This window comes from Gymnoscopelus microlampas (assembly GCF_963454915.1).
Source record: "Gymnoscopelus microlampas genome assembly, chromosome: 14".
NCBI lineage: Eukaryota > Metazoa > Chordata > Actinopteri > Myctophiformes > Myctophidae > Gymnoscopelus > Gymnoscopelus microlampas.
In genome coordinates this window covers 29549056-29557547 of record NC_139951.1, presented here as the reverse complement: position 1 = coordinate 29557547, position 8492 = coordinate 29549056, and positions in this window count along the sequence as shown.

The following is an 8492-nucleotide window of genomic DNA, read 5'->3' as shown; positions in this document are numbered from 1 at the left end:
TTATGACACATGGAATAAACTCCCTAAAAGTCACTGGCTTAGAGCATAACCCAAATTGGACAACAGGACAGAGACAATATAACGAAAGACAATGGATAAAAAGATTGGACACAATTTTTCCAGAAGGACTGAATATGACAAACACCAGAAACACACAAACCAACCCTTCTTAATTCACTCAAATTAACTCACAGAAACACACAAAGAGACCACCAGGTACTTAGAGAACTAAAAGAACAAAGACCCACCAGAGAAAGGAGGAATAACACCCGACCATTAAGGACAATCACAGACACGTCAACGACCCTAGGGGAAGGCAAGGGGCTTCTCCCTGACCCATAGCTTAAAGACCCAAATAGGTGTGAGGGTGATCAACCCAAATGCCCACTCAAGCCTTCAAAAGGACTAAGTGGGCCAAGACACACACAATCAAACAATGGACCTAGGAAGACTTAGATGAACAAATGTGAAATAATAAGGACCTTAAAATTAAAAGGGGTTAAGGCCCTCATTACTCTAACCCCAACCCCTGTAGCAGAAATGGAGAATTGTATCAGTCCCAACAAAGACACACTATTGACCAAGTAGTCACAGGGAAGGTTAGTTGGGGTACACGCAGTCCCCACAAACATCATTTACGATTCTGTGCCTATCGGTACATAACTCGGACGGCGCTGAGTCGACTAGCAGCCCAGCGGCTGGTCGACGCGGGCACTCGCGCCTGGAGGCGCTCGGGCGCGTCTCCTCAGCCTTAAGGTCTGCTGAGTCGGCGCGCCTCCGTCATGGTCCAAAACTATATTTGTTTTCTTAAATCTTTTATTGAGTCCTAATCCTGTACCATTCTTATAATGAGATTATGGATGATTTTTTGGTATGCGGTCCAGGTGGGACTCAGGATGACTGGACTTACCTGCCATGCACAGTCCCCAGTGAACATTTCTCACAAAGTTCACTGGCATTTCTATTTCATGTTATAGTTTGTAAACATGCCCAAAAACATAAACCTTAAAGAAAGGTAAAATGGTTAACCCTAATTATAATAATAAAAATGTTTTCCCCCCCTCCCTCTAGGAAAGGGGTAACAGCCAAAAAGAGCTTAGGGCAAAGATTTAGAATGTAGTCTAAAGGAATACTTAATTAAACAGAATGTGAAATTATATGGACCTTAAAATTAAAGAGTAGCAGGATCCCAAAAAGACTTTCTTTCAAAAATAAGATGGCGAGAGCAAAAATTCCTTGCTCTGCCTTTTTCTGAAAGGATGACCTTTCTAAAAAGGCTTAGCACTGAAGTCCGACCCTAACCATTCCCTAACCCTAACCTTAACCGCACGCGGAAGCCACTAGTCGGAGTGGCGAGATGTCGGTATGGAAGGCGGTTACCCCTACAACTACAACATAAGGGACATTCAAATAAATAAAGTTGACATGCAGGCAGTGGGATATCATTAGAGGCAGCTGTGCGTAATTGATCAAATAAGCAACCCATTGAACACAAGCTCATGATTCCAGGAGGAGAGAGAGGGGAGAGCAGGAGATAGGGAGAGAGAGAGAGAAAACAGGAGAGAGAGAAGGTACCAGAATGCTTTTTCTTTTCTTTATTTTTGTTGTGTGTTGTTGACCCGCTCCGCCCGCCAATTGCGTCTGAAATCTTGACTGTGCATCACTACCGTATAGTGCTCGTGGTCACAATAAATCCACAATATTAGCGAGCTTAGGGGATGGTCGGGCCCGAGAGGACCCAGATAATCACATCAGAGGTGAAATATGTGCATCGATTAGTGATGATGAGAGTGAGACATGACAGACAGAAAGAGCTTTCTAATAAGATAAGAAGAGAGCAAATGGATGGGCGAGATCAGACAGGCCAGTCTGTGTGTTTATCATGTTTAGATTTCTATGTGACACTCCTCATTGCAGTGACATGAACACAGACTGACTGATCGCAAAGGTACAAAATACATTACTGCTGAGTGACGTTTGCTGTTGCTTCCTGTCAGCGAGGATGTGAACCTTGACCCCCAAAACAGTTGATGGTTGACAGTGTGCGTGTGCGCGCACACGTGTGTGTGTGTGTGTGTGTGTGTGTGTGTGTGTGGTTGACTGGTGTCAAATACTGTAGTGAAAAGCCTGCACTTCCAAAATGTACTGTGCTTGTTTGACCGAATAGACTAACGCTTAAAACATGAAAATTAGGGATGTCCGATATTATCGGCCTCCCGATATTATCGGCCGATATTAGCATAAAAATTGATATCGGGAAAATATCGGTATCGATTTTTGAATTTTTTTTTTTTTTTTTTTTTTTTTTTGCTTTATAAATAAGTTACAGGAGTTCTTACTGTATATGGTGTGTGTGATATGAAATTTGAGCTTACCCTAATCACAATAATCCCCGCATATATCGGTATCGGTTGATATCGGTATCGGTAATTAAGAGTTGGACAATATCGGTATATCGGTTATCGGTAAAAAAGCCAATATCGGACAACCCTAATGAAAATGTCTCCTCATGTCATGTGAAAAATATTTCCTTTTACTTTCAGATCCCACCTATATCTTAACAAACTAATACAGGCCAACATTATACATACATCCATATAATCACGACAGTATCACTCTCTTACTTAAACCCTACGTCACTGAGCAGGTTCCGCCAGCGTCTATACTTAGTCCCCACCTTTTTCCCTCTACGCCAAATCTCCTTGCAGAAAATAGCCTATCCACAAGCTCACACCACGTTGCTTTGCGACGCATTACTTGTGAGCTTGCGGATCAGCTACTTTCGGTGAGTGTTCGCCTGCTATGACATGCAGAAAACAGGGACGCTGGGGTTCAAGTGGTTAACTGTAAAACTCAAATACCAAAGATTCGGATGGCATGTTTCCACATCCCCGTTCAGTAAACCATCCATCTGCGATGAACAATAGGCTTCAGTCTTCCTGATAGATCAATGAGATAAGGTGCTGCATACACTGTTCTCTACCATTTCCTTTACAACTCAGTCGAATAGAAGACTAAATTCCCACAGGAAAATGCTCGCTCCAAATTGACCCTTTTGGGACAAACTACTTTTGTGTAAGAGAAGGGGAAAAAAATCTGTCTATGTTCCGACTGGCAGACCAAAATCTAATTTTTGACATATCCAGATTGTAATCACAAGCAAATTGGATTTGCCTGGAGTCTGAACTCCCAGATATTACCCAGCGTCTACCACATTACATAGGACATCCAGCTGGGTGATGCTGCATTTGTAGCCCTGAGGAAATAAAAACATCCTTGAGCTTGAACACGTTCAGACATAGTCCCCTATAGTGATGATGTCACTCAGTATTTCTGCAAAATTAATGTCAATTTCATGAGCTTATGGAAAAAATAACTTTGCCCTATGTGTTTGGGGTCAGGGTTGCAAGCTAAAACACTGTGTTTTCAGGCTCGTTTGCATACTAGTGTTTTCATAAGTCTTTTTTCAAGCTAAGCAACCTTTTGGGGGGGGACCAAACCGCATGCCAGAGAACCACAAAGGGTTACAGAGAACCTGGGCTTGTGTCGGCTTGTATAAGTAGGAATTACTGACATCAAACACGCCAATATCACCTTAGTGAAAGACAAACTGATAGAGGAGCAGGGCTACATCAGGAGATAAACTGTACATGAGTGGCATACTGGCCTTGGTGTATAACGCAGAGGTAGTATTATCTTGAGCTGCTCCGTGAAAAACAGGCAGATGTCACAGAAAGCACAAAATACACAAAGTAACTCAACAAAAGTAGTCTTGTTAAGTACACCCTCTTTTTTATATACACCAAATCTCTGTTGTTAGCCTATTTTCAATGAATGTTGTATGCCTAATATGACGCATACCCAGAATAGGGACGCTAGGGTTCAAGTGGTTGTGTGCTTTCCTTCTCACAGGAATCCATTGATAGTTTTTCATTTCATGCTAAGTTTATAGGACTATCAATAAGTCTCGTCGAAATGTCTTATGTTCAGGGGAAACTAAAGCATATAAGTGCCGATCTACAAGCTCGAAACGCGAGGCGTTTTAAGCTTGAAGATCGGCTATTTTCGTGAAGATCGGCAATTTTCGTGAAGATCGGCTATTTTCACTTTCTTATATTATTTGACAATTTGGCCAATGTTTGACCAGTTTTAAAAGCATAGTTAGTTGATTACTTTTGATGCAGTTATGGCCTTTTTTCCTTTCTTTCATTCTTTTTTTTTAGGTAATAAAAAGGTCTTAAAAATCCTGAAATTGTCACTTCACTGTCATCTGGGGGGACCCCCCCCCAAAAAAATAATCATGTAGGGAGGGACCACCCTGGGGGTCCCGACCGACAGGTTGAGAACCACTGGGCTATATGATACTATATGGATGAACTGGCAGCATGACATGTTTCCATCTAACTGGTGAGCTCATTTCCGGCAGGGCTGTTTGTGAGATTATGTAACTGTCTCTCTGGACAGAAGATGACATGACATGCCATAACAGTATAGGCCTCAGTGAGGCTCAACACACACACTTACACATGCTCAACAAACACACAACACATTATAAGAACTGCAGTGCTGCTCTTGTTGGGTAGCTGCCAACAACAATATCATGTGAGAGCTAAGACAAACACGGACACACCAGCATAACCTAATATAATTACCATTACCCCACTGTTACGATCCAACAATATAGATGTGCTTGCTGGTTGGATTTATTCATTTTTTATGAACCTTATTCCGTTATTCCGTGTGGGGTACTGACATCACAGTCAGGTGGAAACCTTGTAGGCCTATGTCCAAAACTGCTATTTCTCAGGAAATGGAAAACATAACCTGTGTTTCAATGGATCCAATGTAGTTATTATATTAGTCACAACAAGCTCTTGTTAAATACTTTTATCAAGTTCAATATTTATATATAAATATATTATTCTTTTTATATACTAGACCATACCCGTCGGGGGATACGAGCACCCACCCGCTTGTTTCACGGATGTGGCAGCACCGGTGCTTGTTTCACGCACATGATTTGGCTACACGGGAGCCGGGGAACACAAAAACGCTAATAAACAGCTGACATTTGGGGAAAGCGAAAAACGGGCTTCGGTGTTCCGTGCACATACTGTAGTAATGGTCAATGGCTGTGTGCAAATGCAGAGCAATTGCTCCAGCCACTGAGGAGAACCGGGCAGAAGAGATTTTGGGCATGCACAGACAGACAGGCGCACACACAGACGCGCAGAGCATTGTAGAATTATAGGATGTATATATATATATACATAAAAGACACACTTAACTTTCACTTTAACCATTCTTTTAAAATAGCAAAAATAGCCAACGCATTGTGAGATTGTAGATCTTCTATTTTTGCTACTTTTGTGTGACACAATAGCATGACGAAGTAGGGCATTCATTTATGAAAAAAACATAAAAAGTTGAAATATGGAGAATAAGGTTTCTGACCGATAGCAAAGACATAATGTATTTGATAGTCTCTCATACACAAATATAATACCCCCCCACACACCCACCCGTGTGTGTGTGTGTGTGTGTGTGTGTGTGTGTGTGTGTGTGTGTGTGTGTGTGTGTGTGTGTGTGTGTGTGTGTGTGTGGTGTGTGTGTGTGTGCACGCGCGCATGCATGAATGAATGCGCGTGCATGCGTATGTGATGTGATAATAATATTGCACAGTGCGAGAGTAGCTGTAAGTGTGTGTAGTGACATGATATAAACTAATGAGCTACTGGCAGTGTCCCAGCCCAGACGAGAAAACATGAACTTGCCTTAAAGTTGCCTCAAACGACCACAAAAGCACTTTGGACTAAACTATCATAGAGAAACGCTCCCTGGATCTGCCAAATAAAAAAGTGAGATCTATCCCAAAATCTCAGGTTTTCCCACATTACGCCAATTCCACTGAAAGTAACTTGATTTTTCAGGTCACTGATAGTTTACAAAGGAACAAATGGAGACGTGCTTGGACTGGCTGCTCTCTCCCACCACCGTCTCTCTTGGGAAATCTTTCTCTTGGCCTTGAAGTCGGTGTACTGTGTGTACCATGATCCAAGCCAACCCAACCAACACACAGTGAAATCCTGAGTGTTCATTTAACTTTTCAGCGTGGGCAAATGGAACCAAATGAACCCGTAAGGGTACATTTTGGTTCCAGTTGCACAGGCCGAAGAGTTAAATGATCACTCAGGATTTTTACTGTGTACAATCAGAATGGAGCACGTCAGCCAGGTGAGCTGTGCCAAGCCAAACCACATTTCTCCATTCCTTTGCTCCTCTCCCTTCTAGAGCATGTCTCTCATCTTGTTTGTTCGTACTGTACCTTCCTACACAGTAAAACCCTGAGTGCTAATCGGACCATTTGACACTTGACCACCAGACACCAGAGTAAAATGAACACTCAGGATTTTTGCTGTGTCCCCCTGTCCTCTATTCACCCCTGCTGTCCATTCCCATGTTCTTCTTTTCTTGTGTCCTCAAATGCCCCCCCCACCCCACCCCTTCTCCACATGCATTACCTACTCTAGTCCGGGCACAATGCTTTTGATCGTCCCACAGATAAGAGCTTTAACAGGAAAGGGTACTTCCAGTGCCAACAAATGCAGAACATTCTGATCAAGACAAGACCAGACAAAAAAAAACGGACTTTTCATATTCATTTTGTTCAAACAGGCGAACCTGTGTCACTGTCGCGGTGAGCATTTAGCAACTCCTGTTACTGTACATTGATTGCACCTAGGTACTTGCAAATTCTCATACGTTCTTTTCTTGCATTAACACTCAGTTACTTGGTGCAACCCGAAAGCCAACAGGTAAGGAAGGTCACATACCACTTGGCCGTAAAATGTCCTGATAAGCGAGCCTCCGGTTCAATTCCCGGCTAGCCTCGATCTCCAGGCTTTTATTTTCCTTTGCGTTTTGCTCAAAAATAAGAGCCTGGACCAGCCTGTTGACGTTCCTGGCATAGGAAGTGTTTCATTTCCCCAACCAACCAGAGTGCAGTGGGCGTCGCTCCAAATGTTGTGATGTCAGGGCTCTCAATGCTGCACCTTGGGGGAAGAGGAGGGGCATGGGGCGGGGCGGGGGCTGACGGACAGATCGGTGAATCAATGGCCCACACTAGGGCAGCCTAATTCCCTGGCTGGCTGGACCATTTTGCTATATGTAATTTCCCTGCTCTTTGTCTGCTTTTCTTGTCTCTCCCTGCTATTATTATCAAATAAAGGCTTAAAAATAACTTGTTTATTTGATGCCAAAGCAAATACCATGTATGAATCCCACACTTGGCAATGGGCACCGGCCTACTCGGGAACGATGCAAATTGGGAATGATGCAAGTTTGGATCGCATGGCCCACCCGGTTATGCAATACCTGTTGTAGTTGTACCCTTTGTCAGAGTACCCGTTGTACCCGTCTGTCTGTATATGCATATGGAATTACGTGTCAAGCTAGCCCAAATATGGAGTCCAGGCCAGTCTATGACGTCAGTACTACAGTATGACGATATTGATGACATCAAGGTATATCTTATATGGGGATTTGAGGATGTATCTATATTTTTGGAGATCCGCTGATCTGACCGACTTCCCACTTCCATCAGGTCCTCGGCAATATGCACGCCGGGTTGGAAGTCGATCGGTCGGGTGGTTCTCAAGATGAACTGGTGACACACTCACTTGTGAGTTCACTCTGCAATCTACATTTATAGATATATACATTGTGAGCACAATGATAAGGTCTTATCATCAAAAAGTGACATCAACATTTTATGTATTTTGTAAACAGAGGAACTAATTGTGTTGTGCAACTGCACTGCATCCAATGCATCACAAATGAACAGCAATATCTTTGGACTGAATATTCACGATGAGTAGCCAAGAGGAAGTGAGCCTGAAGTCTGGACATCATATTTGGTTGCCAAGGTAGAACCACGGGTGAGTCCCCATGGCAACAACGCGAATGGGATGCGATTCCTCCACGGCACTGCCACCGAGGGCTGCCTTGGAAAGGAAGTGGGGCATGGCAACCATCAAGGACACTCAATAGAGGTACCAGTTGTTCTCTCTCTGTGGGACTGTTCATCCCTACTAAACCCTTCACCCGTACTTCCATTTTGGTTCTCACAAAGATACCATTACAAGTGTACAAACACATACAGTACACGCACTGTGTGTGCACGCAGGCACCAGCAGAGTTCCGGATTGCAAGACAAAACTTTGTGTTTTGTCTTGTTTTATAGTGTTATTATTTTTTTTATTATCTCGATGCATCTGGTTCAGGAGTTGTTTCATCATCAAAACAGTTACTATATGTTAATCATCGTTAAAAGATATATATATTATGTATAGATAGATTTATTTTTTCAAAGCAAGAAAGGGTTAGTGTTAAGAAATAAAATTTAAATTGCACAGTAGTTTTCCCATATGATTGTGTATAAAGAAAACAATTCAAATTGCACATTCAAACACTGTTCCATGCCCACTAACCAC